The following is a 22543-nucleotide window of genomic DNA, read 5'->3' as shown; positions in this document are numbered from 1 at the left end:
TAGCTGAACTAGTGTGGATGTTGGAGGGGGGTCATAGTGGGTTCACGCTCGGGAGACGAGCCGGAAAAGAAAGGAGAGGGATTGGTGAAAGGGATTTCAGTACGTTTGGATTGGCGAGTTTGTCTCGCCATAGTTTTTTAGTAAATTAGTATTGAGTTGTACAACCTTATGCTTGGAGATACTTCGATAGCAGCACCTCCAGGTGCTGTCTCTGGGAGTTTAGCTGCACCTTCGCCTTTTGGATTAGGCTCTGGTGTCTCTATCGGAAGAGTTTGATTATAATAATCAGTGACTCCTCACGCCGGTAGACACTTATGAGGTAATCCTCTGGGTTTAGGTACTCACTTCACTTCACTTCACTTTACTTCACTTACGCTTTCACTTCACTAGTTAAGGTTTCAACCTTTGCAGGTCGAGCTCTAACACTTGGAATGGTTTCATATGAAAATAATCATTCCTTATATAGTAGATAGCGAGCCACCTCTCACCACAATCTGTGCAATTGCGCGCACATCGCTAGTTAGGTACGAACATTCCCCATCATTCCAAATCGATGAGCGTCAGAAGCGACCCCTCCCACCAACAATTCCAACTCGATGCGCCTACAGAAGGCTATACGAGCATGTCAGTGGTCGTTGGAACTTCACGAAGTGTAGACGTGCGTACTCTCTGTCTCGATATTCCCAGTAGAGCCGACGTCACAGGCGATCACTCTCGATGCGCTGACAGAAGGCGAAATCATTCATTCGTGATTGGAACTTCGTGGAGTGCAGATGTGAGAGGCTCATGTTGGAGAATAGTGGAATGGCTGATGTGGGGTGCTATGCAAACTAGTTCGTATGTCATAGCGGTGGGGGAGGGACCGATGAGCTAACAGAAAGCACTGTGTGTATTCATTCGTGGCTGGATCTTCGAAAAGTGCAGAGGTGTGGTGTTTGTGTTGGTGAATAGTGGATGGTTGGTACACTATGCAAACGAGTTTGTAGAGAGTACACATGAAGGGTTATGCCCACTCTTTACCGTGCACATTTGAATAATGAACGACCATTGAAATCTGGTGTTTGTTTCCTCGTATCAGAACCGCTACTTATTCTATCCTCCTGAATATTCATCCTGAAAATCCATCATCACCTTTGTGTTGAAACATAAGTTGTAGGTTAATTAAATGTAAAAATGAATGAAATTCTGTAACCCCAAGGTAATGTGTCTATTGCTATATAATTTACAAATTCGTTTATCAACTGAAGGAGTTAGTGCAACTTTTCTTTGATTTATTGTGGAAACCTCATGTTTATCAATCAGATTTTCTGATACTTCAAAGTTTTGGAATAGACAATCGTAATAATTTTGAAAATTAATTTTTTAAAGAGAGGCTTTCGTTATACTTTTATCATCTTTTTTTGTTATAAATTTTTTTTATCATCCTCTTCATGCCTTTTTTATGGCATACATTTTTGACTTCAGACATATAAACTCTTTCATAATTCTTTCGTTGTTTTCATCTTTCATCAAACTTCAAACATTTTTATTTTCTTATGGAATTTGTTATCTACAGCATAGTCTCTCTTTGATATGTTTATGAATACCATCAGTGAGAGAGTAGTAAATCAGTGAGTCAGTATCTGTATATAACAATCTTCGTGGAGTGCAGATGTGTGGTTCTCGTGTTGGTGAATAGTGGATGGCTGGTACTCTATGCAAACCAGTTTGTACAGAGTACATATGAAGGGTTATGCCCACTCTTTACCGTATATGTAATCTATTTTTCAATGAAGGATATCTTTACCGTGCAAATTCCAATGTATACTTTGTACAAGAAAGTTTGTACTCAGTAAAAATGAAGGATAATCTGACCCAAGGTTGAACTATTCTTGAATTTTTTCTTCTGCACCAGACATATCGTTCGAAGTCACCCACCACCAGACGTTAATGACGTCATATTGGTGGGGGTAGGCTTAGAATCGGCTCAAAACATCACAGACCACAAGGCAACCATTCTGGTTATGATTTTGATAAGTAATGAAACAGAAACAGAATATACAAAGAAATATTTCAATTACAATGCTTTGAAAGAAAATTCAACTAGACAACATATTTTTATACTGTAGAATCTAACGAATTGGTGATTTCGCTCATGGAAATATTCAGGCATTTTATTGCACAAAATAAAAAAAAATACATCAAGAAGGAAATTAACGTGAAAAATGGATCACTTAAGGGCTTGTTATTCCAATGATTAGAAGGAATGATCTATATCGTGAACATGAAACATATTCCGAAGATGCTGAAACAAGACAACAATATAATCAATATCGTAATCACGTAAATATACTAATCAAACAGAATGAGGCATTTTTTATAAAAATGAAATAATTAGGAATAAAAAACAATCTGGAAACTTGTGGAAAATTGTAAATCCAGAACCTAAAAAAATGATACACTAAAAAATAAGTAATGATGATATAATAGATGATATTTTGAAAAAATTAATTTATATTTTCGTTTAACATAGTCGTAAATTCTGCCAAAAATTTTGTACGTGGATTGTCATATATGAATGAATCATCCCAGTGTGGACAAATCCGAAAACACGTCTATCAAAAAAAAATATTTCTATACAGATTACAACTCATCAACGAAGTCATTGAGAACATTTACCAGGACAGTTTTGTAACTTTCTATTACTCTTTTCTCAAGCCAGAGTAGGATAACGGGACAAGTGCCACGCCTAGCTGTGGATTATGTGGAGGCAAGGGCATAGGTCGTCACTTGTCACTATAAATCAACGTTGCTACACAGGAATAGGAGACACTTCCAGACTACCAATGAAACAATGAAAACGCTTCAATGCAGAAATGTAAAGAATCAAATATTTTTTTAAAAAATGGGACTGATTCTTGAATAAATAATTCAGAGTGTCGGTGGATGTATAATGATGGCCTCGATAAGAATATTTGAAAAATACAAGATCTCACCCAACGGTTTAATGCATCAAAATTTACAAACTCAGATGGAAAACATATCTTCTGAAACCATCAATGAAAATCGAAACCGATGACTGGTGATCTCCCACTCCGACTTCTCTGATCCTGGTGATTCCTGGTGATTCCGGCAGTCTCCAGCAGCTACCCCAGACACTTCTTCAACGTTCTTCTTCAATTCTCATATTCCATGCTGCTTATCTCAACCGATTGTGGTTTCGTCCTTTCAAAAGTTTTTATAACATACAGTTGGTATAATATTCTCATACTTTCTTTTTTTATTTTTGTTTTACTACGCTTCACTAAGCTTGATTCTCTATTTTACCTGAATATTAGGTTTACTTTTAGGTTCAATCGATTCTAGGGTTAGTTTCAATTCACAACTTCATACTAATATTCAATAATGTACTCATTCAATTTCCACCCTATAAATACTCTAAGAGTTGGAATTCACTCATACGGATGACTATCAGAAATCAAATATAATTTTTGTCACCACTACTTCCTCCTTATTCGAAAGACAAGCACAGAGAAGACCGTTTCACAATTTCATTCTTTCTACACCGAGTAGGTATCAGTTCAAAGTTCAAACTCTTTTCCCACCTGATAAAATAGACATATAAACAAAGTCCACCGATTCTAAGAATGACATAAAAATAGATATCTCTCTGTGTTTAACTTCTAACTTGACCCTACACGGTATAAATGAATTTCCTGTCTCAATAATATTACAGTTTGAGAATGAATTCTTTAAATGAACGAAAGAAGAAGATTTATCTGACGTCTAATTGCATATTCACCCGTGATACGGACTAAAATAATCAGAAGCGAATAATATGGCTTTTGAATGTCAATATTCCGATTTATATTTGTTTGGTAGCGCAACCGAAGATTGCTCGGGAGAATCTCAGATCTCAGAAAATAAAAATAAGAATTTAGATAATGGGTAAGTTGTAATTCACAATTGATGAAATTGAAAATGAAAAGGTTCATTCGTGTTCAGATTGTGTCACAAACAATATGAAATTACAAATGGAAAAATGTAACGTGGCAATGATTGGCAATAATAGGACTGTTCACTTCAAGTTTTGACATGAATTAAGTATCGACGGCACTAAACTTGCTTTTTAAAAATAATTTCATTGTTACAAAAGTTGAAAATCAAAAAATAGAGAAATACAAAATATATGAAATTATACGTCTTGTTACTTTGAGGAATGAAATCCGACTGACTGTGGATGCGAGGCTTTGCTTATCAGCATCTGGAACACGGTGGTGGTAGTGCTAGATCAGCGGGATTGTCCTAGGTGGTGAGATGGATCCTCCCCCCGAAGATTCAACTATCATGCACAGTCGGGTAGTTGAACAGATAGATCGGTTCCTCCATTTATTACTTGCAGTTGATTCTCTTCTTGACTTATTATTGGTGCAACATTGAAGTAATTTTTTTCTGTACAAGAAGTAAACTATCATTGATATGATCGTTAAGTGAATCACTAAAGTCCATATACTTGGTGACTGGTAAAGTCCGCCTTGGTTGAATGTTATTTCAGGATTCAGGATTCAAGTATGCCCACTGACTATATGTGAAGATTTCAGAATTGTTACCAATTAGCTGATTTTCAGGTTTTGGACTTCTTTCAAATCGTCAAATCGTCCAATTGAAATCTCATATTTACACTTCTTGAAGGGTTCGATCTTGGTTCAATTCGGGAATCAATATTATTTGATTGCTATTGATTACATTTCCTTCATTGATTATTTCGGTTTGATTCGCCTTGATATTGCAGCCTACTGGAATGTCGACTAAATAGGATCCAATTATTCGTTGAACTTTCTCTTGTTCATTACACTGTAGGTGGATTGTCGTTTCATTTAAAAATGTCGCTATCCTTTGGGTAGAGTCCTCCAGTTGGTTAGATATTGGCTTAGTCATCCTAACATCGATTTGTCTACATGAGGAAGTGTCTTCCATCTTCAGGAGTTTCAGCTCACAAAGATTTCCAGAAATTTCTCTAATCGGCATTTTCTTGCACACATAGAATTGTGGTTCGACTTTGACACAATCGTCGTTTTTACATGTGAAATATTCTGAGTTCTTCAGTAAAAATGAATTTTCGAGTATAAGTCCCTTGAACTGACTTTGACTATATGTGAGGATTGCATATAAGTGATAGTAATCGAAAATGTATGGATATGTGATCAGAAAATGAATAAGAGAGGTTATTCTACCATTTAGAATGAAACATTCGATTTTCATGATTTTCTCTAATTTCAAGATGTTTTCTAAAGTAATGTAAATAGAGAATTGATTCTTTGGAACACTTCTGTGTGATTTAAGAAGTTCGACGTATGAGTCTGGGGGTTTCACTATGCTTGGATGCATAATGTTGAGTTTTGCGAATGCTATCGAATTTTCAATCTCCTTTTAGGCAGATTTGACTATTCCGAACATATCAATCGTTTGGTTTAGTATATCTTGAACATATGCTTTAGTTTCTTCATAACTCTCTGTTTGAAATATGGCAGCAATATGAACTATTATTTCTTGAAGAAATTTTTCATTGTGAATTGTGTTGTGACGGCTTCTCTTCCTTGCGAAGCTCCTGCTGTCTTGTAGCCAAAGTCTTTTCTACCATCGCTTTGGAGTACCCATTCCATTGAAGATAATTTTTGATGATGTCTAGTTCCTTCTCGAGACCTTCCTTCGTATTACAGAGCCCAAAAGCACGGTCTAATAGAGTCTTGATGATTCCTCTTTTAGTCGATTGATGGTTGTTGGATTCGTGGTTCAGATACTGTCCCATATGAGTGGGTTTTCGTCACAAGTAGTGCTTGCACTTCCCTACATCATAGGATTATCGGAGAGGATAAGAAGAATTGGTTCCAAGTACAACATCAGAACCTGCTTCAGATCCGGTAACACTATCCGTAGCAGCGATTCTAAGAATTGGATTTACCGGATACCCTGTGAGTGCGGAAAATCCTATATTGGTGAAACTAAGAGGCCATTGAATGTTCGCATTGCCGAGCACAAGAAACACACACAACGAGGGGAAGCCAGCAAATCAGGAATAGCAGACCATGTTTGGGCTCATCAACACAACATCGAGTGGTCCCAAGCTGAGATCTTGCACAGAGAGGAACATTGGTTCAGGAGAAAATTCAAGGAAGCCGCATACATGATGTCCAACAACGTATTCAGCCAAGCCAGCGTATGCAACATATGGAAACCCATCATCAAGCAAAAATGGCCAACTCCCGCCAAAACGGTCATCTCCCACGGAACCAGTGAAGCGGAAAATGGAAAGCGGGGATAAGTAGAAGTACTCGAACGACCTATAAATAGGCATCTCTCGGAGGAATCAGTCCAGTCATCACCCGAAGACGATTGTAGATACTAACAATCGAAACGTCGTGAACTAACGTGACTTGGAATCTCTCCACTTTTTATTTTTATTTTCTTTTTTCATTTCTTCATTTCAATTTATTCAATTGTTCTATTTTTACTTGTATTTTATTTCACTATTATTTCATTTCAGGTTTATTTTGGTTAATATAATTGTTATTTTCAGCTATTCATTTTCTATTCTTCTTTTTTAGTTGTTTCAGGGATTTCAAGTCATTTTATATAGTGGACAATGGAAGTCCGAACTAGTGAAATTCATCATGAAACATTGTCAATCACCTTCAAACAAACATTGAACAGTTTGATTGAATTTATTGATCAGATTGATTGAAAGTGAATTTTGTTTCACAACACTAGAAGCCAATTCGTTTTGGTTGTTTTGGAGTTCACTAATAAGTTTTTCGTACCGCTTCACGTCTTCTGCATCAAGGTTACCTGTAATTCATCAAATTATCGAACCAATACCATTAATCAATACTCTTTTGATTTGCCTGGGATTTGTGATTATTTCTTGCAATTTGGATTCAGTCTAGTCTTTTCCAAAGTAAAAATTTTGATCTAATTTTCTGTTTCAGCTGAGGAAATATTGTTTTTGTTTATACTGAGTGCTTCTAAAGTTTGTCCTTATTGGTCGTTCAGTTTTTGGATTTCAGTTATGAATGGATTCAGGTCATAGTAATGTCTCCGAATGTGTTAGTACTGTTGAATTCTCGCAGTGCCCAATTTTATAGGGATCATACCACGATTGTTTTCCAGGTATTTCAATGTTATTCTGTCTTGAAGTCCGAATTCCAAAGGTATTCTGAAAAGAAATTAAATGTACTATTTATTAAAATCATAGCACTACTTTCTTGGTCTATTCAAATTGTCCATGTGTACTTTTTCATGATTTTCTGTAGAAACTGTCTTAATAGCTTCGTCTACTTTTGTGATAGTGGTCGGTTTTTCAAATTTGTTAGCGTGTTTTTGTCTCGAGTGTTTTTTCACATTGATTTTAGAATTAGATTCGAACATTTCTGGGTTTTCGCGCGTTTCATTAGATTTTGAAATAACCTTTTTTTCCGATTCAATATTCTTATGTTCACTTCCGCGAAGAGTAATTTAGTTTTTTCTCGGTGATCATGGATTTTCATTGGTGATGTGTCCATTAACTAGATAGATTTGTTTTAATTTTATTACAGAATATATTGAGTGATTATATGCAAGTATAGCGTTAACCATTTTCGTTTGAGGCGGTGTTTTGAGAAATCCTCTACTATTGAGAATTCTAATGTGTTCAATGAGAGTAGAGTGGAGTCTTTCAATTTGTCTGTTTGATTAGGGATGATTGGGAGAGCAGAAGTGTACATTTACTTTGTGTAGTTTGAGCTTCAATGACTGTGTTTTCAAATTCAGATCCATTGTCAACTATAATTTGAATAGGTACGCCATGATGTGAAAATAATATTTGGTTTGTCAGCTATATCGGTAGGCAATGAAAAGGGAAATGAAATACTTGCGCGTATTTTGAAAAACTGTCTATAATGGTAAGAAATACCTAAAGTATGAAAGTCAATGTGGATAATTTCGAATGGTTTGGTGGCTGTCGAGTTATATTAATTTTTATTTTGATAGAATGTCTTTCGTATATACTTCGTTAACAAATTTCACACTCGTTAATGAAGGTTTGGATGAAATATTCCATATTGGGTCAATAATAAAGGGTTTTGAGTTTCTGTTCGGTGTCGTCAATACCTCTATGATTACTTTTACCTTCGTTATATGTCTGTATCAGTTCTAAAGCTTTTTTTTATCTGTGACATCGATTAGTTTGCTTTCACATCTCTTAAATTTTATTGAAGGTCAATTGAAATTTTGTCTAATTATTTCACAAAATCGTTCATAGTTATATGCATTTCCGAAGTAAAGATGATAAGGTATGTTAGGTGCGATATATTCTTTTACGAAATAGATTACGTCTCTTTCAAAGTTATTTAAAGGAAGCTGAACAGTTTTTCTCTGTTTCTTCTCAAATAAGATTGTTATTTTTGGTTGGGATGGTGAATGAAGAACTAATTGGAAAATAATTTGATTTTGACCAAAATTTACTGGGGTTTCTGGAATGGGTATTTCAACAATTGGATTTTTCTTGGTATAAGTGTGTACGGTAACGTCATCAATTTCTTCACTTGGGTTTAGTTCATGTTTTTCAGGAGTTTGAGTAGTTTCTATGTCGGCATTAACTACCATAGAAGTATTATCTTAAAAATGTTTACGTATTTCTAATATATCCGAAGATGGTTGGTAGTCTGGGGTATTTCAGTTAGGGTTAACACTATTTTGGTTATCTAAAGTAATAGATGGACCGGCTAGACGTTCGGACTCTTCGATCTAGTTCTTCCCAAAAAATATTTGACTCTTTTGTGTTCAATGCGTGAAAGTGCATCAGCATTCGTAATGAACGTCTTTTTTTTGTAAATTATATTATATTCATATTCTTCAAGTTTAATTTGCCATCTTAGCAATTTAGAACTGTGTTCTTTCGTTGAAAATAGCCATTGGAGTGGTTTATGATCCGTGACTATATTGAATTTCCTGCCAAAAAGGTAAGGACGAAAATATTTGGTTACCCAGACACTAACCAAAAGTTTTTTTTCTATCGTGCTGTAATTTGATTTGGAGTCGTTTAGAGTCCTTGAAACATATGCTACCGGAGGGTATTTTCCAATAGGTCCTTGATTCAAGACCGCTTCCAAGGCTACGGTTGAGGCGTCCGTTGTTGAATTGAACGGTTTAGTAAAATATGGTACTGAAGGATTGGTTCATTAATTAGTGAATTTTGACAAGTTTCGAAACACGATCGGAATTCTTCGTCGTTGATGATCTGTGCACCCCTCTTCAAGCTTTTTTTGAGTGGTTCCGTTAATTTTGCAAAGTTATTAATGAATCGTCTATAATATCATAACAGTCCTAAGAATCCTTCAGTTTGTTTAGTTGTTTTTGGAATAGGGAAGTTCTCGATTGATTTAATTTTATTCGGATTTGGTTTGACATCGTTTGGAGTAAAAATATGGCCAAGATAAGCCACTGCTTTTCATAAAAATTCTGACTTATCAAGTTGCATTTTGAAGTTTGACTCTCTGAGTCTTTGGAAAACTGCTCTCAACCTTTCGATATGCTCTCAGAGAGATATGTCATCTGAATGAACTCAGCATTTTCTGTTTTGAATACCTCTAAGGAGATTCTCTATCACTCGTTCAAAAGTCGCGGGAGCATTCTTGGGAACTCGTAATGCCCATTTTCGGTATTGAATGCTGTTTTTTCGATGTCTTCCTCACGCATTTCAATTTGGTGAAATCCGCTGGCAAGATCTAGAGTCAAAAAATATTGGCATCTACCTAGTTTATCTGATGAATCGGTTATATTCGGAAAGGGATATTTATCATCAATTGTTTTTTCATTAATATTCCAGTAATCCACAACTAGGCCTTATAATTTTTTGATCTAACATTTTTTGAATTTGTGTTTGGACTTCTTCTTTGTGAATGAAGGGGTATGTCTTAATATAAACGGGTATTTCGTCAGTCGTGTAAAGACATTACACGATTTTTAGTTTTATTCGTAAAAGTAAGCAGTTCATCCTCATGGTGAAAAATATCGAAAAATTCCAAACATAATTTTTCTATCATTGATTTTTCTTCGACATTCAAATGGTCGGTTCTAATATCAGTAGTAGTTTCAAGTTTCAGGTTTCCAGAAACATCAAATGCCTTTGAAATGGGAATAAGAGCACTATGTTTATGACAGGACTTTTGAAATACTGCTGACACTATGAATGGATCATTTTAGATTCTATCGGGGTATAGATAATAAGATAGATTTGGATCAATAAAAGATTTGGTCGGACCTGTATCGACTGAAAATTTCAAATTATATTTTAGTAAAGTTATAAAGGGTAATTCACTAAAATTACTTGAATTTGAAGATATTATCACTGGTTCTTCGTTTAATTGGTGTGTTGACTTATTCATTGAATATTTTCATCGGGATTATATTGGGTATTTTCGAAATTTTTATACTGACCCTGGCTTTCAACTTCAGAATTTTGTGAATAATATTCGACATCATTCGTTTCTGTATTGAAAAGTTCCTCTGAGATAAAGTACCTTTGTTGAGGTGTACTAGGAAATGAGGGACCTGGTTGATTTATGTTGAACGTTTGCCTTGTTGAAACAGTCATAGGTGTTTGACTGGGAAGATTTCGATTGAGATTGAGCTTGAAAACGTTCTGGTTATTAGTGGGTTGTTCAAAAACTTGAAAATTTCGGAAAAATATTTGTTGTGCAATATTAATTCTTGGTTGAATATTTAAAGGCTGTGAAGGGAAATTTTTCAATGTATGGAATTGATTATTTTAAGATCAACGCATCATCGCATTAATCCGCAAAATTTCTATACAGTGTGTCTTTTAAAATATTCCGAATTGTGACATTTTGAATATTAACTACTAGTTTAGCATTCCCTATTAGTTTAATTACCAAACTGTTCAATAGATATGTATTTTGGAAAGAAGATAGTCAAGCTATCACAAGTACTTAAGTTCATTTGGGTTTCCATCGAATTGTGGAACGCAATTTGAATATTCGGGTTTGAGAACATTTGCCATTTCTGAAGAGTTTGAAATATTCAATTCTGAGTTTTGGTTATAAAATGTATCATCACTATTGATTGGAATTGATTGAGAAATGAAATTAGTTCGATTAGAAAAGGGGTTTACAAAAATTCGATTGGTTCTTGGATTTGTGTTGGAAATTGAATTGTGTGAGTCAGCTGAAGACAATTAATGAAAAATATTATCAAGCGACATAAAATCGGAGTACTCACAATGAAAGCAAGATTTTGGTAACCGCTTTCTTGCCCACCATAAGGAGTCTGCCTGTCTTGTCAGCATCTGAAACAGGATGGTGGTACTGCTAGATAAGCGCGATTGTCCTAGGTGGTGAGATAATTCACGAAAACTATTATCATTTGAATAATTCAAAAACCTAATTATGTTAGAAAAGAAGTGTGATGCATTGAACTAAAATAATAAAACAGCTTATTTTCCGTTCTTTATTCTGTCGCTCACCTAGACATACTGCTCATCGGTACGTAGATGATATATGGAAAAGTACTATGTTCAGAGTGCTACACTAATAAACTATATACAGGATGTCACATGAATCATCTGAATTGAAAAAAATCCTCCAATAGGTACGATAAAAATAATCTCATAGAAATAAATGGAATATTCAAACACATTCATTGATTTTTATAACATAGCTGAGATTACCATACCTACCACAAACATCTGAAATTTTTTTTTAGTTAGAACTACATAAAAAGTAGACTCCGATATGTCACCGAAATTTCTTACAGGAGAACATACGCCTCCAAATACTATACATCCATTATCACATTCGGGATTGACGATCTTCAGATCGGAGGTGTATGATGTCACGTTGTTCTCATCTTCTATGTAATTCACGGGATTTTATTTGAGATTCCATATATCTTTCAGCCATATCTGAATATAACACCGTGAACAAACAGGAGATTAAATTGAGGACGGTGTTGTTTGTAGAAATCCCAATTCCCATCTACTTTCGGATTCCGAACTGATCATGTCGCAATGTTTTCTCTTGCAATGATCTACAGAGTCAGATTTAAAACCTTCCTATCTGCATTCGACAGTCCTTCCCAGTGGACACGATATGAAGGCAAATTTGCCCAATATTTCGTGAGATACTACGAATAGATCTTTTTTGCGAATTTGATAGCCGTTGTTAGCATTTTCGCAAGGTCTTTCCAGTATCTCGAATATTTGTCCCAAAAGTTGGGCCTCTACATACAAGACGATTGTCTTGTATGTAGAGTTTCTCCCGAACGAGAGATTTCTCGTTCGGGAGAAACATCCAAAACAAATCTGATGGCCGTTGAGTCAAGCAAACTGGACATTCTAGTGCAGAGGCTATGACGTCTTTAAAACGTTCTCCAGGCGGATATGTAAAAAGTCTCAATAGTTATTACTGTATTGCGTGCATAAAAGAGGTGTGTCAATATTCGGTCCACACCGTAGGTCGAAGCCAAAAATTCTCTCGAATGTGGCATGAAAACACGAATTTTATACACGAAATACAAACAATATTTTCTGTACAACCATTGAAGTGAATTAACATCGTCTGAAATATATTGAATACATACATCTTGAAGTAGTTTTTGTCCCGCTAAGTTATCGCGTTATCACTTTTAAACGACTGTTGTCTTTGAAATAGTTTTCAATGCTTTCAGAAATATCGAATATAGAAATGTTTCCTGTCTGAAAAAACTTAGCCCAAAATAACTTAGTAAAACTTCTCTTTTTCATTCACTCTATCCTTGATAACATCAATAATTACAATACAATTTCACAACATCCAATGGATATGGATCAACCTTTTTTGCGAATTTGCTAGCCCTTGCAATCATTTTTACAAGGTACTTCTAGTATCTCGAATATTTGTCCCCAAAGTTGGGCCTCTACATACAGGAGAATCTCTCGTTCGAAAGGAACATCCAAAACAAATCAGATGACCGTTGTGTCAAGCAAACTGGACATTCTAGTGCAGAGGCTATGACGTCTTCCAAACGTTCTCCAGGCGAATATGTAAAAAGTCTTTATAGTTATTTCTGTATTGAGTGCGGAAAAAGAGTGTCAATATTTGGCCCAGAGCGCAGGTCGAAGCCAAAAATACTCTCGAATGTGGCATGAAAACATGAATTTTATAGACGAAATACAAACAACATTTTTTGTACAACTGTTAAAGTGAATTCACATCGTATGAAATGAATTGAATACATACATCTTGACGTAGTTTTTGTCCCAATAAGTTATCACGTTATCGCTTCTGAACGACTGTTGTTTTGAAAATAGTATTCAATGTTTTCAGTAAAATCGATTACAGAAATTTTTCCTGTCTGAAAGAACTTAGCCCAAAATGACTAAGTAATACTTCTTTCATTCATCCTATATTTGATAATTTCAATGCTTCAATACAATTCCACAACATCCAGTGGTCTTTCTGTGTTGTTACTGTAGGCGGTTTGTTGGCAAGCCGCGTGTTAGACTTTTTGACTCGTTTGATCGTAGTTGCTCCAATTTCAAGTTATATTCAGGAAGATGGATATTGATTTCAATGGTGGTAGTATAACCCGAATAGATATATCTGAGAAATATGCATTTCTGCACAATATTCCGTGAGATACCATGGATCGACCTTTTTGACGGATTTGATAGCCGTTGCTAGCATTTTTGCAAGGTACTTCTAGTATTTCGAATATTAGTCCCAAAAGTTGGGCCTCTACATACTGGACAATCTCTCGTTCGGAAGAAACATCCAAACCAAATCTGATAACCGTTTTGTCGAGCAAACTGGACATTCTAATGTAGAGGCTATGACGTCTTCCAAACGTTGTCCTGGCGAATAGGAATATGTAAAAAGTCTTTATAGTCATTTCTGTATTGAGTGCCAAGATAGAGTGTCAATATTTGGCCCAGACCGCAAGTCGAAGCCAAAAATTCTCTCGAATGTGGCATGAAACCACAAATTTAATACACGAAATACAAGCAACATTTTTTGAACAACTGTTAAAGTGAATTTACATAGTCTGAAATATATTGAAAACATACATCTTGACGTAGTTTTTGTCTCGATGAGTTATCGCGTTATCGCTTTCAAACGGCTGTTGTTTCGAAAATAGTATTTAATATTTTCAGTAAAATCGAATACAGAAATTTTTCCTGTCTGAAAGAACTTAACCCAAAATAACTAAGTGATACTTCTCTTTTTCATATTCGATGATATCAATACTTGAAATACCATTTCACAACATCCAGTGGTCTTTCTGTGTTTTTACTATAGACGTTTTGTTGGCAAGTCGCGTGTTAGACTTTTCGACTTGTTTGATCGTAGTTGCTCCAATTTCAAGTTGTATTCAAGAAGATGGATGTTAATTTCATTGGTGGTAGTATTACCCGAAAAGATATATCTGAGAACTATGTGAATTTGCACAATATTTCGTGAGATACTATGGATCGACCTTTTCTGCGAGTTTGATAGCCGTTGCTAGCATTTTTGCAAGGTACTTCTAGTATCTCGAATATTTGTCCCAAAAGTTGAGCCTTTACATACAGGACAATCCCTTGTTCGGGAGAAACATCCGAAACAAATCTGATAATCGTTTTGTCAAGCGAACTGGACATTCTAATGTAGAGGCCATGACGTCTTCCAAACGTTCTCCAGGCGAATATGTAAAAAGTCTTTATAGTTATTTCTGTATTGAGTGCGGAAAAAAAATGTCAATATTTGGCCCATACCGCAGGTCGAAGTCCAAAATACTCCCGAATGTGGCATGAAAACACGAATTTTATACACGAAATACAAACAACATTTTTTTTACGACTGTTATTGTGAATTTACATCGTCTGAAAAATATATTGAATACATACATCTTGACGTAGTTTTTGTCCTAATAAGTTATCACGTTATCGCTTCTGAACGACTGTAGTCTTGAAAATAGTATTCAATGTTTTCAGTAAAATTGACTACAGAAATTTTCCCTGTCTGAAAGAACTCAGCCCAAAATGAGTAAGTAATACTTCTTTTCTTCATTCATCATATATTTGATGATATCAATGCGCTCAATACAATTCCACAATATCCAGTGGTCTTTCTGTGTTGCTACTATAGGCGGTTTGATGGCAAGCCGCGTGTTGGAATTTTGACTTGTTTGATCGTATTTTCTCCATTTCCAAGTTATATTCAAGAAGATGGATGTTGATTCCATCCGTTGTAGTAATATCCGAATAGATATATCTGTGAAATATGATAATTTGCATAATATTTCGTGAGATACTATGGATCGATCTTTTTGGCGGATTTGATAGTCGTTGCTAGCATTTTTGCAAGGTACTTCTAGTATCTCGAAAATTTGTTCCAAAGTTGGACTTCTACATACAGCACAATCTCTCGTTCGGGAGAAACATCCAAAACAAATCTGATGACCGTTTTGTCAAGCAAACTGGACATTCTAATGCAGAGGCTATGACGTCTTCCATACGTTCTCCAGGCGAATATGTAAAAAGTCTTTATAGTTAATTCTGTATTGAGTGTGGAAGAAGAGTGTCAATATTTGGCCCAGACCGCAGGTCGAAGCCAAAAATACTCTCGAATGTGGCATGAAAACATGAATTTTATAGACGAAATACAGACAACATTTTTTGTACAACTGTTAAAGTGAATGAACATCGTCTGAAATATATGGAATACATACATCTTGACGTTATTTTTGTCCAGATGAGTTATCGCGTTATCGCCTTCAAACGACTTTTGTCTTGGGAATAGTATTGAATGTTTTCAGTGAAATCGAATACAGAATTTTTTTCTGCATGAAAGAACTTAGACTATAATAAATAAGTGATACTTCACTTTCTCTTTCATTCTATATTTGATCATATCAATATTCACAATACAATCTCACAACATCCAGTGGCCTTTCTGTGCTGTTACTATCGACGGTTTGTTGGCAAGCCGTTTGTTAGACTTTTTGACTTGTTTGATCGTAGTTGCTTCAATTTCAAGTTATATTCCAGAAGATGGATGTTGATTTCAAAGGTGGTACTATAACTCGAATATATTTATTTGAGAAATATGCAAATATGCACAATATTCCGTGAGATACTATGGATCGACCTTTTTGTCGGATATGATAGCCGTTGCTAGCATTTTTGCAAGGTACTTCTAGTATCTCGAATATTTGTTTCAAAGTTTGACCTCTATATACATCACGAACTCTCGTTTGGAAATAACATCCAAAACAAATCTGATGACCGTCGCGTCAAGCAAACTGGACATTCTAGTGCAGAGGCTATGACGTCTTCCAAACTTTCTCCAGGCTAATATGTAAAAAGGCTTTATAGTCACTTCTGTATTGAGTACGGAAAAATAGTGTCAATATTTCGCCCATACCGCAGGTCGAAGTCAAAAATACTCTCGAATGTGGTATGAAAACACGAATTTTATACACGAAATACAAACAATATTTTTTGTACAACTGTTATAGTGAATTCACATCGTCTGAAATATATTGAATACATACATCTTGACGTAGTTTTTGTCCAGATAAGTTATCACGTTATCGCTTCAGAACGACTGTTGTCTTGAAAATAGTATTCAATGTTTTCAGTAAAATCGATTACAGAAATTTTCCCTGTCTGAAAGAACTCAGCCCAAAATGAGTAAGTGATACTTCTCTTTTTCATTCATCATATATCTGATGATATCAATGCTTACAATACAATTCCACAACATCCAGTGGTCTTTCTGTGTTGTTACTATAGGCGGTTTGTTGGCAAGCCGCGTGTTAGACTTTATGACTTGTTTGATCGTAGTTGCTTCAATTTCAATTTATATTTGAGAAGATGGATGTTGATTTCAATGGTAATAGAATATCCCGAATAGATATATCTGAGAAATATACATTTCTGCACAATATTCCGTGAATTACCATGGATCGACCTTTTTGACGGATTTGATAGCCGTTGCTAGTATTTTTGCAAGGTACTTCTAGTATCTCTAATATTTGTTTCAGAGTAAGACCTCTACATACAGCACAATCTCTCGTTCGGAAGAAATATCCAAAACAAATCTGATAACCGTTTTGTCAAGCAAACTGGACATTCTAATGTAGAGAATATGACGTCTTCCAAACGTTCTCCTGGCGAATATGTAAAAAAATCAATATTTATTTCTGTATTGAGTGCAGAAAACGAGTGTTTTTATACACGAAATACAAACAACTTTTTCTGTACGACTGTTAAAGTGAATTTACATCGTCTGAAATGCATTGAATACATACATCTTGACGTAGTTTTTGTCCCGATAAGTTATCGCGTTATCGCTTTTGAACGACTGTTGTCTTGAAAATAGTATTCAATGTTCTTAGTAAAATCGAATACAGAAATTTTTTCTGTCTGAAAAAACTTAGCCCAAAATGATTAAGTGATACTTCTCTTTTTCATTCATTCTATCCTTGATGATATCAATACTCAAAATACAATTTCACAACATCCAGTGGTCTTTCTGTGTTGTTACAATAGACGGTTTGTTGGCAAGATGAGTTTTGGACTTTTCGAATTGTTTGATTGTAGTTGCTCCAATTTCAAGTTATATTCAGGAAGATGGATGTTGATTTCATTGGTGATAGTAATACACGAAAAGATATATCTGAGAACTATGTAAATTTGCACAATATTTCGTAAGATACTATGGATCGACCTTTTTTGCGAATTTGATATCCGTTGCTAGCATTTTCGCAAGGTACTTCTAATATCTCGAATATTTGTCCCAAAAGTTGGGCCTTTACAAACAGGACAATCTCTCGTTCGGGAGAAATATCCAAAACAAATCTGATGACCGTCGTGTCAAGCAAACTGGACATTCTAATGTAGAGGCTATGACGTCTTCCAAACGTTCTCCTGGCGAATATGAATATGTAAAAAGTCTTTGTAGTCATTTCTGTATTGAGTGCCAAGAAAGACTGTCAATATTTGGCCCAGACCGCAGGTCGAAGCCAAAAATTCTCTCGAATGTGACATGAAACCACGAATTCAATACACGAAATACAAGCAACATTTTTAGTACAACTGTTGAAGTAAATTTACATCGTCTGAAATTTATTGAAAACATACATCTTGACGTAGTTTTTGTCCCGATGAGTTATCGCGTTATCGCTCTCAAACGACTGTTGTTTCGAAAATAGTATTTAATGTTTTCAGTAAAATCGAATACAGAAATTCTTCCTGTCTGAAAAAACTTAGCCCAAAATTACTAAGTAATAATTCTCTTTTTCATTTTCGATGATATCAATACTTGAAATACAATTTCACAACATCCAGTGGTCTTTCTATTTTTTTACTATGTAAATTTGTACAATATTTCGTGAGATACTATGGATCGACCTTTTTGACGGATTTGATAGCCGTTTCTAGCATTTTTGCAATGTACTTCTAGTATCTCGAATATTAGTCCCAAAAGTTGGGCCTCTACATACAGGACAATCTCTCTTTCAGGAGAAAGATCCAAAACAAATCTGATAACCGTTTTGTCAAGCAAACTAGACATTCTGATGTAGAGGCTATGACGTCTTCCAAACGATCTCCAGGCGAATACGTAAAAAGTCTTTATAGTTATTTCTGTATTGAGTGCGGAAAAAGAGTGTCAATATTTGGCCCAGACCGCAGGTCAGAGCCAAAAATTCTCTCGAAAGTGGCATGAAAACACGAATTTTACAGACGAAATACAAACAACATTTTTTGTACAACTGTTAAAGTGAATTTACATCGTCTGAAATATTTTGAATACATACATCTTGACGTAGTTTTGGTCCCGATGAGTTATCGCTTTTAAACGACAGTTGTCTTGAAAATAGTATTCAATGTTTTCAGTAAAATCGATTACAGAAATTTTTCCTGTCAGGAAGAACATAGCCCAAAATGACTAAGTGATACTTTTCTCTTTCATTCATCCTATATTTGATGATATCAATACTTACAATAAAATTCCACAACATCCAGTGGTCTTTCTGTGTTGTTACTATAGGCGGTTTTTTGGCAAGCCGCGTATTAGAATTTTGACTTGTTTGATGGTAGTTGCTTCAATTTCAATTTATATTTGAGAAGATGGATGTTGATTTCAATGGTGGTAGTATAATCCGAATAGACATATCTGAGAAAAATGCAGCTTCGCACAATATTTCGTGAGGTACTATGGATCGACCTTTTTGGCGGATTTGATAGCCGTTGCTAGCATTTTCGCAAGGTACTTCTAGTATCTCGAATATTTGTCGCAAAAGTTGGGCCTCTATATACAGGACAATCTCTCGTTCGGGAGAAACATCCAAAACAAATCTGATAATCGTCGTGTCAAGCAAACTGGACATTCTCATGCAGAGGCTATGACGTCTTCCATACGTTCTCCAGGCGCATATGTGAAAATTCTCAATAGTTATTTCTGTATTGAGTGCGGAAAAGGAGTGTGTCAATATTTGGCTCATATCGCAGGTCGAAGCCAAAAATACTCTCGAATGTGGCATGAAAACACGAATTTTATACACGAAATACAAACAACATTTTTTGTACAACTGTTAAAGTGAATTAACATCGTCTGAAATATATGGAATACAGACATTTCGACGTTATTTTTGTCCAGATAAGTTATCGCGTTATCGCTTTCAAACGACTTTTGTCTTGAAAATAGTATTGAATGTTTTCAGTGAATTCGAATACAGAATTTTTTTCTGCAAGAAAAAACTTAGCCCAAAATAAATAAGTAATACTTCTCTTTTTCATTCATTTTATATTTGATGATATCAATACTTACAATACAATTCCACAACATCCAGTGGTCTTTCTGTGTTGTTACAATAGACGGTTTGTTGGCAAGCCGCGTGTTACAATTTTTGACTTGTTTGATCGAATTTGCTTCAATTTCAAGTTATATTTGAGAAGATGAATGTTGATTTCAATGGTGGCAGTATAACCCGAATAGATATATCTGTGAAATATGCAAATTTGCACAATATTCCGTGAGATACTATGGATCGACCTTTTTGGCGGATTTGATAGCCGTTGCTAGCATTTTTGCAAGGTACTTCTAGTATCTCGAATATTTGTTCCAAAGTTGGACCTCTACAGACAGCACAAACTCTCGTTCGGGAAAAACATCCAAAACAAATCTGATGACCGTTTTGTCAAGCAAACTGGATATTCTGATGCAGAGGCTATGACGTCTTCCATACGTTCTCCAGGCGCATATGTAAAAAGTTTCAATAGTTATTTCTGTATTGAGTGCAGAAAAGGAGTGTATCAATATTTGGCCCAGACCGCAGGTCGAAGCCAAAAATTCTTTCAAATGTCGTTACGGTTTGGATGTTCCACCCCTTAACTTCAAAAACTAAATTGGTCTGATAAGCCGTTCGCTCGCAGCTCGTTCAAGTGGAGAATTCGTTCCTTGAAAATAAAAAGGGAAAAAAAGCGAACAGCTGATCTAGGTTTTGATAAATAAGTTCTCTTCTGGTCGTGTGTATGTGTTGGTATTTCGAAATTGTACCTTTTTCTCTATTGTGCAATAAGATTTGGAGTAATGTAAACTTATTTTCTTGATTTACAAGAATAGGGAAGGGCACTGAAGTGAGAACTCGAGTAGGAACGTTATGTAGGAGTAGAATGTGGCTTATTATAGTTAGTTGAGTGCTTCAACGTTAAGAAGGAATTGGTTATCATCGTTGGCTCTGCTCCTAGTTGTGGAAGAGTCTAATATCTGTGGAGTGAAGCATTTCAAAGCGATATTAGGAAGAACTTTTCGCCAATAATATTCACTACAAGGTGGATAAAATACTGTGTAAGCAGTTGGGGCTTTTCTTTTGTTACTTATTTTGGATACGTGATGTTTTGTGGACGTAAGGACCCTCAAGAGGTAACTTAATACGTATTCAGGAACAACTGGTGAGTGACTTTATTTTTTTGTGCAATTTATAGGGTTCCAGTGAGGGGGCCACTATTTCTGATTGAACTTGATGTGGAAGTTATTGAAGTAGCCATTTGCTTCTACATGCAATATTGCTGTCTTTGGCAAGTGAAATCAGTAGCTCTCAACTCAATTTCCCGTCTGAATTCTCCGGAGAAAACTGTAGAATTTGTAGTTGTTAGGAGTGCTGACTTATTCAAATTGCAAGTTTTGAAATGGTCTTCCAGCTCTATTGAATTATTAGTCGTTACCATTTTATTTAAGCCTCTGATCCGTTAATTTAAGCAAGAATAATACAAATAAAATAGGGATTTTGAAGAGAATTTCAACAACGTTCTTATTTAAAAAAAAAATTGTATTATCTGTTTTGTTCTTAAGGTAACATGTAAGCGACAACGTGACGTCACTGCGGCGCGTTAACTGAGTTTGTTTTGCCTTTTTGTTGTTGTTATGAGTAAATATATATTAGATGTTAGGGGGCAGCCCTTTCTTTTGTGTGAATTGATTATTTAGTAATTTGTACCGATACGCGTAATCCTGATTATTATTGTAATATAATTGTTAATCATCTTTATATCGTTCCGATTTGTCTGTTCATACCCAGTCACCCTGGGCAGTCTACTAGTTAAGACTGGCTCATTGATAACTAGTGGCGCCCATCAAAATCAACTCAGGAAAATCTAATAAAATTGATCTCGTGGACCCACCCCGACCGAAACTTGATCTTGGGTACGAGTTCACGCACCTCAGCTATTGGACAGATGAACAAGGGTACATAATATTATTTGAGTAGTGCGTAACACAATTTTGGCGCCCAACGTGGGGCCCGAAGTGAGTTGAGAAGCTACAGGTTTTGTCTTAAATACCTATAGGTCGTATAATAAAAATAATATATATATTTATATGTATATTTATATATATATATATATATATAAATATATATATATATATATATATATATATATATATATATATATATATATATGGAACTAACAAATAATGGGGCTGAGCAGCAAATGAAAGAGTACTCTTTAAAGTTTGTCCAAGCTTTCGGAAATTTAATAAATTGTTTCCATCATCAGGGATGAACTTTTTGAGGATGTTTCATACGGTGGTCATGTAAAATATTGGACACAACATGATGGATGAACATTGATACAATACATTTATAAAACTGGTTAAAGGATGTCTAATATTGGATAAAATATTTGTGAAAAACGTTACAGTTTAAAATTATTTTGAAGGAAGAATAATGTCACATGTCACATATATATATATATATATATATATATATATATATATATATATATATATATATATATATATATATATAAAATATATATATATATATATATATATATATATATATATATATATATATATATATATATATATATATATATATATATATACATATGTATATATGTCTATATATGTGTATATATTCGGTTGTGGAAGGTTGTGTCACTATTTTCAATAGAAGATTGGTTATTGTTGAATTGTAATTCACACTAGGGCTCAGAATGGATGTCAATAAACTTTTGAAGGATGAGGTGAAGTATGAATTGCTT

The 22543-nt window shown here is 35.0% G+C and overlaps 1 long non-coding RNA gene across 1 annotated transcript in view; it reads right to left on the bottom strand.

The window, feature by feature from the left end:
* Nucleotides 1-22543, bottom strand: part of LOC141481329 (uncharacterized) — a 198283-nt gene that overhangs the window by 20230 nt on the left and 155510 nt on the right. The window contains exon 2 of the long non-coding RNA XR_012464895.1: nt 11254-11320. This is a non-coding gene — a long non-coding RNA (uncharacterized lncRNA). The remainder of the gene's footprint in view (nt 1-11253; nt 11321-22543) is intronic.

The sequence above is a fragment of the Leptinotarsa decemlineata genome, unplaced genomic scaffold (genome assembly GCF_025532065.1).
Source record: "Leptinotarsa decemlineata unplaced genomic scaffold, Ldec_3_MD MMD2_tig00000157_RagTag_RagTag, whole genome shotgun sequence".
NCBI lineage: Eukaryota > Metazoa > Arthropoda > Insecta > Coleoptera > Chrysomelidae > Leptinotarsa > Leptinotarsa decemlineata.
Note: the sequence above shows the minus strand (reverse complement) of the source record. Positions and strands in the feature narration are given on the sequence as shown.